This window comes from Lithobates pipiens, unplaced genomic scaffold (genome assembly GCF_037356315.1).
Source record: "Lithobates pipiens isolate NorthernLeopardFrog02 unplaced genomic scaffold, aLitPip1_a1.2 Scaffold_10, whole genome shotgun sequence".
Lineage (NCBI taxonomy): Eukaryota > Metazoa > Chordata > Amphibia > Anura > Ranidae > Lithobates > Lithobates pipiens.
The window spans coordinates 165,996,060-166,010,486 of NW_027507686.1; the positions used below are offsets into that span (position 1 = coordinate 165,996,060).

The following is a 14,427-nucleotide window of genomic DNA, read 5'->3' on the forward strand; positions in this document are numbered from 1 at the left end:
TTACAAACATCTCCTACTTGCAAACGCAAGGAGACAGCAGCAAGTGAGATGAAAAAAGATGGACGACAAAGCAAATTATACAGGGGTGATAACCCTTCCTTATGTTTTCCAAAAAGCTTAAAGATAGTTTTTTTGACTGGAGCTACACTTTAAAAATGTACCGGTTGAAAATGACAAACAGATTCAACTTAACACAACAAACCTACACAGTCCCTGTCTTGTTTGCACCGCCTGTATACTGCTGTTCTGAGTATATAGGGCCTGGGGGCCACACGCATTTCCTTTTTTTAATATGGGTACGGGGTTCCCCTTAATATGCGTACAAGACCCAAATAGGCTGGTAATGGGCAGGGAGGGCTACCCATGCCATGTTTCTCAATGATTTTCAACCATATTGCAGGAACCAGATATAACATTAAAACCGCAAGCAGTTTTAAATGGTGTTATTTCCGTTTAATGTCATTTTGTGCAGGGACTGTTCTAAACACGGGAAACACGTGGCACTTCACAGGCATACTACAGACACCCCCCAGGCACCATATTTAAAGGAATATTTCACTTTTTTTTTTTTCACTTTAATCGTCATTAAAATCAGTGCTCCCGCCAAAACGGCAGTTTTTAAAACTTTTTTTTGCAGTGACCCATGTCCCCTGAGGCAGGAGGCAGGTCCCCAAACCCTTTTTAGGACACTATCTTGCATATTAGCCGTTAAAATTAGCACTTTCCAATTCGAACGTTCGAGTCCCATAGACTTCAATGGGGTTCTAACGTTCGTACCGAACGCGGGGGTCGTTCGCAAGTTCTGGTGCGAACCGAACCGGGGGGTGTTCGGCTCATCCCTAATCATGTCTGCAGTCTCTAGATCTCTTCTACCATGTCTGTAGTCTCTGACCATCTCCTGTATCACGTCTGCAGTCTCTGATCATCTCCTGTACTATGTCTGCAGTCTCTGATCATCTCCTGTACTATGTCTGCAGTCTCTGATCATCTCCTGTATCATGTCTGCAGTCTCTGATCATCTCCTGTATCACGTCTGCAGTCTCTGATCATCTCCTGTATCATGTCTGCAGTCTCTGATCATCTCTTGCATCATGTCTGCGACTCTCTCACTCTGCGGAAGGAGCTCCAGAGCCGCCTCCACATTAGAGTTTGCAATTTAAATACAAGTTGGAACTCTGTGATGTAAAGGGGAATGCAGTGGACCCTGATATAAATGTAATTTTTGGTCACCAGCGCTCCCCCCCTCCCTTACATTAGAGTTCCCCTTTACACCAAAGTCTGCAGATTGCCCCTTAGATCATAATCCGCAGCATTCCCCTTTATATCAGTGTTCACTTGCACTGTAAGGGGGAATCCTGCAGACTCTGATATATGGGGCAACTCTGTGCTGGCTGGGTTATATTAACCTGACCTTCATGTCAAAGGAAAAATATGCGTGTTATATATAATATATATATATATATATATATATATATATATATATATATATATATGTAATATATATATATATATTTGATTAAAGAAGAACTGGTTAGAGAAAATTCTATAAACAGTGTATTCATAGTTCATAGAATTTAAAACTCTTAATATATGCAATTTATACAGTTAATTTTTATTGCTTGAATTATTTTTCCCATTATGGATGTGAATGGGGCCTCATGTCTCAAATTTGCCTAAGGCCTCGCAAAGCCTAGAGCCGCCTCTGGTCCAGAGATATGGAAAAATGTCCAATTTTAAAATAAACATGGAAAAATCTATAATACTACCATGTCATGTACCCCCATTGATGTCAATGGTAATGAAGGATAACCTCCCATTTAAATGGGAAAAAAAATCATTATATTATTTAGGAGTACATATTACGGCGGAAACTAAATCTTTATATGAACTTAATTATGGAACTCTAATAATAGAAATAACTAAAGATCTAAATAGGTGGAAGGGTCATTCACTGACATGGTTTGGAAGGATAAACACTTTGGAAATGAATATATTACCTAGAATAATATATATCTTAAATACCGTACCTATAGCAGTGCCTCAGGTCTTTTTTAAGAGAATCCGTAAAATGTTTATATCCTTTATATGGAACGATAAAAACCCTAGAATAGCATATGATATACTGCGTAGAAATAAGAAGGAAGGTGGAATAGGGCTTCCAGATGTCTTCATGTATTATAAAGCAATGTCTATGGTACGAATACTAAACTGGTGTCATGACTCCTCAAATAAGGCATGGGTTTCGGTAGAAGAAAGTATGGCGGGCAGAAATCTAGCAGGGGCGCCATGGATACAGGCCACGAATAGAGCTTTAGCAAAGTGGACATCACCACTAACACGGAATACGTTAGCAGTATGGGATAGAATGAACAAGAATGGAAAATATGCCCCACGCACATCATCAATGGCCCCATTAGGGGGATATCCATGGTTTCCACCAGGGGAAGAAAAGGGAGCATTAGGTTCTTGGGGCTCAGGGGGTAATACAAGGTGCCTAAGATACGCTCCATTGGGAAGCTTACTTCCTTTAACAGAATTAATAACATCACAAGGAGAAATACACATGTCGAGATGGAGATATTACCAAATGAGAGGTTTTTTTAATAAATTAGAACCCCAAGTAAGACCTCTGAGCTCCCTTACGACATATGAGAAGATGTGTATGAAAATAGAAAAACCAAATAACTTACTATCCCAGATGTATAAATTAGTTCTTAGTGAACAAAGTAGCACAATTCCTTACTTTATAAGAGAGTGGGAGAAAGAACTAAAATGCACATTTAGACCAACACAAATAAAAAAAATTATGGAAATGACGCATGAGACATCAATAAGCGCAGCAATACAAGAAATGTCATATAAGTTTATAGCTAGATGGTATCGAACCCCAGCCAGAATAGTAGAGATATATCCAACAGCGGATGGGCATTGCTGGAGAGGATGTAAGGATAAGGGGACATACCTTCATCTATGGTGGGACTGCCCAAAAATTAGGATTTTTTGGGAGGGAGTGGCTAAATGGATAGGGAGGATAACAGCAAAACCAATAGAAATGACACCCCTACAATTTCTGTTTCATGGGACAGAAGGATCCATTAAATCTTATAAAAAAGGAGTCATACCACATCTGCTGAATGCAGCCAAAATATTAATACCTAGATATTGGAAACAGATAACATGTCCCACTCTATTGGAATGGAAGGGGGAGGTAGATAAAATAATGGAAGCTGAAAAATGGATATACGATATTAAAGAACAACAAGAAAAATATAAAAATATATGGGCAGGCTGGAAGCACTATTCCCGAGAAATAGAGAAAGAGTAAGTTATACCAGATTAAAAAACCCCTCCGGAGTCTCCCAGAGATCCCTGACAGGGAGAGGGAGAAAGGAAGGGAAAGAGAAAAAATTAAGAAGCTGCTGTGCAAACTCGTGCACTCCAAAGGTACATCGTACAAGGGGTAAAGGGGTAATACGAACCCAAACCACAACTTATAAATTTTGTTGTCTGTAGTATGGTTGAAGGTATATGGGAAGTGAATAAATGATGGAAATGTAATTGGAGGGGGGGCCTGAGGGAAGGGGATGGGAGGGGAGACAACCAGTGGGGGAGACACCAAAATAAACAACACAATTTTTAGGAAACATAAAGGAAAGCCGAGGACTTTCCTAAGCACAAAACACAAACAACACACCAAGGGGTCACAAACGGAATAAAAGCACGCAATAATGATTAAATAAGAAAATAATTTTTTTTTTTTTATATATATAAATAAAAGGAACCACAAGGGCACAAAAACACACATAAAGAAGGGAAATAACACTGGGGAGAAATTTAAAATTCCCCCCCCCCACTTCTTATTATTTTTTATTTTTTTTATATATATATAAATAAAAGGAACCACAAAGGCACAAAAAAACACATAAAGAAGGGAAATAACACTGGGGAGAAATTTAAATTCCACATCCACTTCTTATTATTATTATTTTTTTTTTTTTTTTTTTTTCTCCCTCTCCTACACACCGGTTGACTCCACTCCAAATATCCCCTCCTCTCGGGCCACCACCTAATATTGTTATAGATATGCAGTGGAAAGTACATATGTAAATGTGAAGACATTGGGGGATTTGTGTAAACCTCAATGCCTCAGGACTGAATGTAATTGTAATTGTCTGGTGAATTTATATAAGAAAATAATAAAGATGATCTAAAACAATAAAAAAAAAAGCGTCGCCAATTGAGATTTTTAGGTACCGTAGCTTTTCATCATTCCACGAGTGTGTGCAATTATAAAGTGTTCGGTGCGATGGATCCAATTGTATTGATTATGCCTTTTATCAATACTCGTTTGTGAGTAGCCATTTTGCTATTTGTTCAATTTTCAATAAAGCTCTATTTATGGTAATGCACTAGGTCAGTGCGCCTTCCTTTTTTTTTTTTTTTTTTTTCTCCAGTATTTGAATACCCAATATTCTAAGGAGGGCTGCAAGACCTTTTTGACACTGCCATCTTAAACTGTCGGTATCACACTTCAAAGACCGAGACACCAGAGCGCAGGAGAAGTTGTCTTTTTCTTATAAAGATGTTTGACCATTCTTATAGAACTGCATTTGTGAGGTCAGGCACTGATGTTGGATGAGAAGGCCTGACTCGCAGGCGCCGCTCTAATTCATCCCAAAGGTGTTCTATCAGGTTGAGGTCAGGACTCTATGCAGGCCAGTCAAGTTCCTTCAATCCAAACTCACTCATCCATGTCTTTATGGACCTTGCTTTGTGCAGTGGTGCACAAACATGTTGGGGAAGTGAGAACTGTTCCCACAAAGTTGGGAGCATAAAATTCTCTAAAATGTCTTGGTATGCTGATGCCTTAATGTTCATGTGTGTGTAAAGGCAAGGGTACCAATACTTTTGGTAATATCATGTATTTATCTCAGGGAACACTAATGGTCCATAGTCCATATGTTAGGGGCATGGGCGTCCGCAAGTAGGGACAAGGGGGGGTCAAGTGCCCCCCCCTCCCGGAATCAGGCATCAGATCTTCAATTCAGCACAGTTGCGTCGCTATCAGGGTAGCCCGCACCCGGGTACCAACCACCAGTGGGGTGACATCATTAAGGTGCTATCAAGCCCCCCCATCAGTGTAGTGTGACTTTGGCTCTTTTCCCTGCTCAGTCCAGCAGAGAATTCAGCGGTGCTGTGACAGGAAAAAGGCGAGCTGCGGTCTGTCAAAGGTTTCCCCTGCTCGCTCCCACTTCTCCTGTCATGAAGAAGAGATGGCGACTCTGGCCAGATCTTCGCCCAGCTTGGCATAACTGAGGGTCATTCAAAGGAGACTAGGAGAGGAGAGCATCATGGGACATGTAGTCCCAAAGATTGGCGGCCCCCATTTTCCACAGGGAGGAGGCTACAGCTCGATCAAGAGAGAGATTGAGAGACTGCAGCCTGGAAAAAAAACTGAGGGAGAGAGTGCTACAGGACAAAGAACGAGGAGTGTGCTGTGTGGAAGCCAGAGAGAGAGCCACACTGCTCAGCACCACCAGAGAGAGAAAGACTGAGCCACTACCAGGGAACGGAAATGCTACACTACTGACCAGAGTCACCCCCAAGGAACCCAGAGTGAGCAATCGTCCAGCCGGAGCGATCACTGCTGTAGTTTCTCTGGGTCTGGTAAGAGGGCCTGTTGGCCGTTATCCATTACTTATCCTAGGGACTGTACTACATCTGCAGTCTCTGACCATGATAATGTGATAATGACATTGTCAAAAAGGGGCAGTGCATGGGTGACCCTAAAATGATGCCCCTCCCTGAAAAATTCAGCAGACACCCATGGTTAGGGGGTGCAATACTTACCTTGCCCCAGGTGCTGGAACCTCATGCTAAGCTACAGCACCTCTGCAGTACAATTGTCTGTACAATTATATCTACATATAATGATTATACAGCGTGGCTGTAATGTGTGTGGCCGAGTTTTCATGAGGGAGCACCATGTACAGCTTTCTTCAAATAAATCCTCCGCTTCATGTGTTCTTTTATTCATACAAAGCTAAACTCTGCCCACCTCGATTTCTACTGCAGTGTCAGAAGGTGCGCAGTGCACACCTTCTAGATCTTTCTGGGTAAGGCATGGTAACACTGAACTTTTCAGCTCAAAAGTTTTGTCTTTTCTTTCTTGTTACTTCTATATATAGAGACTGCTTGTAGGGCTTCCAAACCGACAGGCTTGTAATAATAGCTTTGTGAGCAACTCTGTTATTACAAAAGATACGGTAAAAAAAGATAGCTAAGGCTGAATAAACAAAACCAATCTTTAATAATTCACGTATTAAAGAGGAACTGCAGTCTGCTCACATAAGTTGTAATAAAATCATCTTTGCCATTCTGAAGCTTCCCTCCAACCACTTTGCATATTATTTTATACAAACTGTGATTCTGTACTTGCCAAATATGCTGCAGAAATCTCCCTCCACTGAATCTGGCTGTAACCATCTTAACTGTGGGCAGCTGAAGCTGCTGTCTGTTCACTTCCTGGATTTACACAGACACAGGGCCACACCTCCAGTTCTGAAGCTCTCATTGGCCCTCTTATGATGCATCCCCCCTCCCTTCCTGGCAACCTCTCACAAGAGAGAGAGAGAGCTGTGCATGATATCATAAGCCTAGGCTTGTTACCAGACAAGAAACAGGAAGTGGGCTGTATAAAGTATTTACTGGCAGAAAATATATGTTTTACTATCCAAAGTTAAAACAACAAGGGAAGAAGCTTTAATGGATGGAAAGTTGAAAACTGAAGGTCTGCTTTAAAAATATATAGGAAGAAGTACAGGGCAGTGTCATTTCCAGCTCTTTGGATGCATGAGAACATAACTGATACTCATTAAAGCGGTTATATGCCCAAAAAAAAAGCTTGTAAGGCAAAGGCATAATGAGCTAGTATGCACCTCCTACTATCTACACCGCATACTATATGCACCTCCTACTATCTACACCGCATACTATATGCACCTCATACTATCTGTACCGCACACTCTATGCTCCTCATACTACATGCACCTCCTACTATCTGTACCGCACACTCTATGCACCTCCTACTACATGCACCTCATACTATATGCACCTCCTACTATCTGCACCGCACACTCTATGCACCTCATACTACATGCATCTCATACTATATGCACCTCATATTACATGCACCGCATACTATATGCACCTCCTACTATCTACACCGCATACTATACGCACCTCATACTATCTGTACCGCACACTCTATGCACCTCATACTACATGCACCTCCTACTATCTGTACCGCACACTCTATGCACCTCATACTACATGCACCTCATACTATATGCACCTCCTACTATCTGCACCGCACACTCTATGCATCTCATACTATATGCACCTCATATTACATGCACCGCATACTATATGCACCATGTTCTATATGCACCGCATACTAGCTTATTGTTAAATACTTACCTTAAAGAGGAAGTAAAACCTGATGGGTTTACTTCCTCTTTCATTCCCTGCAAAGGCAAAGCATAATGGACTACTATGCATCGCATAGTAGTCCATTATGTGTCACTTACCTGACACAGGAGCCAGCGAAGTCACCGCTGTCCCCTGTAGTCCGGCGCATCCATCTTCTCGGTGGGGTCTCGCAGCTCCGCCGCTGTCATTCGGTGAAACTGTCACTCCCGCGCATGCGCGCCGCTGTCTACGGCGCATGCGCCGTGGACAGCGGTGCCTGTCTTCGGGCAAATATCTCCTAAACCATATAGGTTTAGGAGATATTTCTTGGACCTACAGGTAAGCCTTAATCTAGGCTTACCTGTAGGTCAAAGTGGTTTGTAAGGGTTTACAACCACTTTAAAACGAAGCCTCCGCGCCGCCTCCTGGTCACCGCTGAGGAAGCTGACTTTTTCTCTCAGCGTTTCTTCTGGGTTCGTAGCTCCAGCGCTGTGAGTGACGTCACTCCAATGCATGCGCGAGGAAGCCCTCTTTTCCAAAATGATACGCTGGACCAGTGCCGGGACAAGGTCATCCAACGCAAAGATGCCAAACTGCGCTCCCCCTTTCCCTTAGGGTTAGGCTCAGGGTGCCCCCTACCCCTGCAATATACCATTGCGCCAGGGGCAGCCGTCCCTCCTGACCACCCCTTGTCCCGGTCCTGCGCTGGACCTTCACTGCGCATGCAACGCTGACGTCGGAGGCTACGTGCAAGGTGAATATCTCCTAAACTGTACAGGTTTAAGGCCTCTTTCACACTGACGTCCCGTTCAGGCCCGCCTGTCAGTTTTTCAGGCGGACCTGAACGGGTGCTCCATAGAGCTCTATGGAGCGTCGGATGTCAGCGGTGACATGTCCGCTGACATCCGACCCGCTCCGATCCGAAAAAGTGTAACGGAGGAAAAAAGCTATTTTTCCATCCGTCTGCGGATCGGATCGGGTGACGACGGGCACTGCGGTCCGTCGTCATCCGATCTCCCATAGGGGAGAGCGGCGCTGTGACAGGTCCGTCCCTGCGCAGTGTGCAGAGACGGAGCTGTCATTTCCCTGCTCAGCGGGGATCGGCGGAGTGATCCCCGCTGAGCAAACGGATATCCACGGGGCGGATCAGAACTGATCCGCCCCGTGTGAAAGGACCCTTAGAGATATTCATTTTATCTACAGGTAAGCTTTATTATAGGCTCATCTGTAGGTAAAAACGACCAAGCGCACAATACAACCGAATAAACACAAGTCTTCTACTCCTGAGGTGACATTATTCTTTGTGATACACATACTGAGGTACTTTGTATCTATTACATATTTCCCTATTTGTTAATAACTTGCTATTACAACATAATTACATTTCCTCTGAAAAAAATAGTTTATAGCTTTCTGTTATTCAACTAAAGTAACATCTTTTTGTTTCTGAACGTTCTAGAAAGAAAAAAAAAAAGCTCATTATTTATCGAGCGTCTCCTCAGAACCAGTTCAGACCAGTCTGAGCCGGATCCACTTTTTACTGCAGTAAATATCCATCCGCTCGCTTTTTTTTTTTTTTTTATCTCGAAGATGGAATGTGTGAAATGAGATCAATCCGCCGCGGCTAACCGCTGTATTCTTCCGCCGGATTATGTGAGGGAAGTAGTGTCACGTCTCGTTTTAAGACTTTATAGTTTTCTAACGTTTGTGTTATAAATAAAGATATTGTATTGGCACAATGTCACACGGTGTACAGACTCGGGGACGCTAAAATAGGCAGAACTGAGGAGCATTAGAATGGGAGGGGCCGAGGCGCATGCGCACAAAGTCGGTCCTTGGAGTTCTTAAAACTTCTACTTTGTTTTTTAGTCGTATTTGAAATAAGGGTCGGTGTAATTACGTGACTAATTTGTTAGCACTTTAGTCGAACGAGAGCACCGCAGACACACCGTCCGAGTACAAACAGGCGGGAATGGAAACTTTACGTGCGGGACTACTTTCCAGTCAGTTTGGCGGAAGGATACAAGAACAGAGCGCAGACATTGAAGTCTATATAAGAGACGGGAACGGGCGGGCGAAGAATAGTTCGGGTGGAAGATGCGGAGGAAGAAGAGAAGAAGAGGAGAGAAGTGGCGGCTGAGCCGAGGCACAGAGGGGCTGCGCTGACATGGATGGTAAGTATATAGTGAGTGTCAGCGGTGAGTATGGGTCTGGGTACAGGAAAGCCTCAGAGTAATCCATAATATATGTGAGTGGTCACTTATATTGTAGAACATTATGGACGGATTCATATTAGAATGGATGTTTTTCTTTCCAGTCTATTCATTTCAATGGGCTATAAGATTTACAAAAATGCAGAAAAAAAATAACGCACGTTCTGAGACTGCGCCGCGCCAAACTGCATTATACAGCGGTACTGTGTGGTTTGAAGGGCTCAAATGTGCTGTTTGGGTGGGGCAGTAACATATAATGGCGCCTATGAATTGCTTTATAAGTAATTTAATGTGTTCCTACATGGCATTGTGTGGGTATTTGTGCTGCTCTTGTAGGGGGAGGTGGGGGTGGTTATGGATGATATATGGGGAGTTACATATATGTATGGTCATTTTGTGATTCCTAGGACTGTTCACAAGAACGAGGTACTATCGATCTGCTGAATGTTGCTCACCCTAGGGAACTGCCGATCCCAAGGAGCCGTGCATTCCGTGCCGTAACTGAGGAGCAGGGACAAGCAGGTGTATTCTGATTGTGTCTTTAGATTGAATGTTCACGGGGTGTTCTGTGGTGACTAATGCAGTCTTGTGACAGCATGGTCCATAATGAATGTCGCCACTAGGTGGCAGTGTGCGTGGGCGTTCAATGGTAAACATTGCAGGGTGTGGCCGCTGCTGATGTTACTGTAGTCTTAAAGAGGAAGTAAACCCTGATGGGTTTACTTCCTCTTTTTTTCCCTGCAAAGGTAAAGCATAATGGACTACTATGCATCGCATAGTAGCTCATTATGTGTCACTTACCTGACACAGGAGCCAGCGAAGTCGCCGCTGTCACCTGTAGTCCGCCGCATCCATCTTGGTTGTGGCGTCTCTCGCAGCTCCGACGAATGACAGCGGAGAAGCCGCAATGACGTCACTCCCGCGCATGCGCACGGGAGTCGCGTCTCGGAGCTCCGACGCTGCCATTCGCCGGAGCCGCGATGACGTCACTCCCGCGCATGCGCACGGGAGTAGACAAATTTGGCAAATCCATTCTTGGACTTGCCGCATTTAGTGCGCCTGCGCGCCGCTGTCTACGGCGCATGCGCCGTAGACAGCGGTGCCCATTTTCGGGCAAATATCTCCTAAACCATATAGGTTTAGGAGATATTACTTGGACCTACAGGTAAGCCTTAATCTAGGCTTACCTGTAGGTCAAAGTTGTTTGGAAGGGTTTACTTCCATTTTAAGCTAGTACTGTCTGTAATATGAATGTAGCCACTGGATAGCTCAGTGTGTGGATGTACAAATAGTACAGGGAGTAGCTGCTAGTGACAGTACGGTCTGTAATATAAATGTTGCCACTAGGCAAGAGTGTGTGGATGTACAAATGGTAAAGGGAGTGGCCGCTGGTGACAGTACTGCAGTCTTATGACAGCATTGTCTGTAACAAGTGTCACCACTAGGTGGCAGTGTGTGGGGATAAAAATAAATTCTACAGGGAGTGGTTGCTGGTGATGCAGCTGCAGTCTGATCTTTTATGAATGTTGCCACTAGGTGGCAGTCTGTGAATGTACAATAGTGACAGAGAAGGAAGCGGTTCCAAACAAACTTTCTCAGGTAGGGGTTGGGGGGAATTGAGTTGTCTCTAATTTTATTTTCCAGGTCTAATTTCATCCCATTTCAAGCACTGAACTGAATAAGCGACTTCATCTGTAGACTTAAACAGTCAAGTTCCATTAAAAGGCGTTATATGCAGACATCTGGCATGGCATGGGTATTTAATTTTATCTGTAATGATTTAGGTATATTTGGGGAGAATCTAGCTTAGATATGTATGGCCTTAGCTGTAAGGGGATGGGGTGAATATAACTAGACCACCCTTTAGGTTTCCCATGTGGTTAGTGTGTAGATAGGTGGGTTAGGTGGTTAGGTAGTTATATCTGGGTGGGGTGGGGCTATAAATGGTTATTTTTAGATTCTTTTCAGACAACACCCACGTAGAAGCAGTTCCGTGTGTTTCTGCCAAGGACAACAGTGGATCCTTACATGATGATTCCCCTAGCCCAAGATGTACGACCTGAGCTCAGTGTGCCTTTAGGAGTTTGAGTCCCTCCCTTGTGAGCCAGAGATGTTCCTACGTGTGCCTGTGGTATTCTGCATTCCAAAGTCCCATTACTGCTGTCCCATCATTGGAAGGATTCCATGGTTCCTGACGGTCATCACAACACATCCCCTGGGGTGGGACCCCCTAATAAAGATGTGCTTCTAGTGTGGTCCCTACCATCACTTTCCTTTAACCCTTAAGGAGCCCCAAGTCTTCTGAACATTATGTTGCATTATGAAGATAAGCAAGCCCTTTATTAAGAACATTTAAGTTCTGAGCCATCCCCTAAATAAGGATCAAATAAATTCCAAACACTGCATGTTATGGACATAAAGATATAGTTTTAAAAATTCACTGGATCTGCAGTGAGAAGTTGCGTGATATTTTTATAATTCACTGGAACCCCATAGAAAATTGTTCAATATGTTTTTTATCACTTGTACTGATATTTGCATTAAGTCACTGTGTGTGTGTAAATGCTGTAATTTTATAATACGAGTATTTGTGCGTTTAGTGTGTGCCAGATGAGCCACGCTTTAGCCTTTGTATGTACTATTGCAGATTGCAGCCTTGTATTTGCATATTTGTGATGCCAGACAGCTTTGATGTAATTTTAGGCCTCTATAATGAGGCCAAGTAGTGGTGTCTGTGTTTTATTTAACAGCTCTTTAAATTGTGTCGTTATTCCTTTGTTTAAAAAAAAAAAAAAAAAAGCATGAAAGGTACATTTGTTGAATAAGGTATCAAATGATAAAATTACAAATATAAAAATAGCTTCGCTTTAATAAACATAGCTTCGCTTTAACAAACTTCAAGGATGAGGACCAACAGTCATCCTGGAACATCAGCTAACCAAAGCTTCACTCAGCTGAGGATTCCCAAAGGAACAAGCTGGAACGTCAATACATATTAAATACAGTAAAAGGATCATAAAACCTTAAAACTATTTAATTCCTTACTTAGCTAATATCCCTGGGTAACCACTGCTCATAACACTGGTAAACATTTGGGGTGTGCAACATGCCATGGCAGTTCTCAGGATTGGTGGGATATACAGAACATTACTGGGGGCTAGGTATCAGTTATTACTAAAGCTTATCAGTTTATACCTTGTTCACCAAACATGGCTACTTACGGGATGGTTCCACACAAATTTAACTGCATAACAAGCACTTAACACAATAAACCACCATAGTGCTAAAAAAAGCATCAGATTAAAAGCCATCTCAATAAAAATGTCTGTCTTAATCTAAAACTGATGCTATGGCTTTAATGTGCCTTACATATGTAATATTCATGCACAAGGCCTCATTAAACAAATACATATTAAACTAGCAAAAGCGGTCTGTTAATGAACAGCCTGTCATTCTGAAATGGCTTCAATGGAATACGTGAAACTTGGTTAAACATAGTTCTGGAATACTTGCTTTCACCATCCTATCCTAACTCTTGTCAGTGCTAGATGTGCCTTAAATCTGTGTGCTACTTGGCATCAAGTGTATAAATAGTAAACATTTAAAACTGTATCATGAATCTGCAACATAATAAAACCTCAGATGAAATGTAAAGCTCAACCTCATTGTGGATACCACATTCAAATAAAAATAACAATTATTGGTTAAACCTCAGTCTCATTTTATGCGAGTCTTTATAACCATTTATCCTGTTAGCATTCCAATCGGAATAAGATTGGTAAGTGATGATTTTTACTTGAGTGTTTCGGCTGTTGAATGGAGAAGTGCTGGGTAACTGTCGTGGAGCAAACGTGGAACAAAATTAGTTTTGTGCTACCCGTGAATATACAGAGGGATTGTGCAAATGCTCAGCAGGTATTCCAATTACTGGTTTTGCATATAGATTCTTAAACCAATAAGGGTAGACATATAGGAACTGCTAATGCTGCCTGTCATGCATTTTCTTTTCTATGCTGCTGTCGTGAGCTTGGAACATGTATGCAAGCTAACAGACTGTTCCGTGACTGCAACCTTACTTCAGATCAATAAAAAAAATGTGAATGAGCCCCAGAGCTTGCTATTTATTCAACAAAAACTTTCCATCAAATCATGTATGTGGTTTAGGCTGCATGTATATAGGAACTTTATGTGCTCTTTGCAATTGATCTCAAATTATGTCGAGCAGGGGTAGGCAACCTGGGACCCTCCAGCTGTTGTGGACATTTCAAATGAGGCATTGCAAGGCTGGCAGTTAATCCCAGAGCTTTGATGGGACTTGTACTTATACAACAGCTGGAGGGCCCCAGGTTGCCTACCCGCGACAGTGTATGAGGTTTTTCCTTAACTGGAGCTAGGTTGAGGTAAAAAGTATAAGCAAGCCCCCTAGTAATACTGCAAGGATCAGTCGTGGTTTATTGTGGATGGTTAACTTTCTTCAGCTTTGAAAAAATGTCACACATGTATTGAGAAATTTGTTTTTGTACTCCCAAGCTTTTTGCAGTGCTACAGTAGCAATCCTATCGAACTGCAGCAATTTATTATTTTTTTTTTTTTAAGTCCTAAAATACACAAGATTAATCAGCTTGGCTGAAGTGAGTTTACACCCAACCTCTCTCCATTTACTCTCATAGGGTATTGAAGAATAATGTCAAATATTAGGCATAGGATTTTATAATTAATGGTATGTGAATGAGGTTTGTTTTGG

At 42.5% G+C, this 14,427-nt stretch overlaps 2 long non-coding RNA genes across 2 annotated transcripts; both read left to right on the forward strand.

Moving 5' to 3' along the window:
• The first annotated feature begins 9,041 nt into the window (after positions 1–9,041).
• LOC143935383 (uncharacterized) lies at positions 9,042–10,311 on the forward strand. The gene is made up of 2 exons (XR_013263499.1): positions 9,042–9,644; positions 10,091–10,311. It is a non-coding gene; the product is annotated as an uncharacterized LOC143935383 (long non-coding RNA).
• Positions 10,312–10,435: 124 nt separating this feature from the next.
• LOC143935389 (uncharacterized) lies at positions 10,436–13,392 on the forward strand. The gene is made up of 2 exons (XR_013263501.1): positions 10,436–11,439; positions 11,652–13,392. It is a non-coding gene; the product is annotated as an uncharacterized LOC143935389 (long non-coding RNA).
• The last annotated feature ends 1,035 nt before the right edge of the window (positions 13,393–14,427 follow it).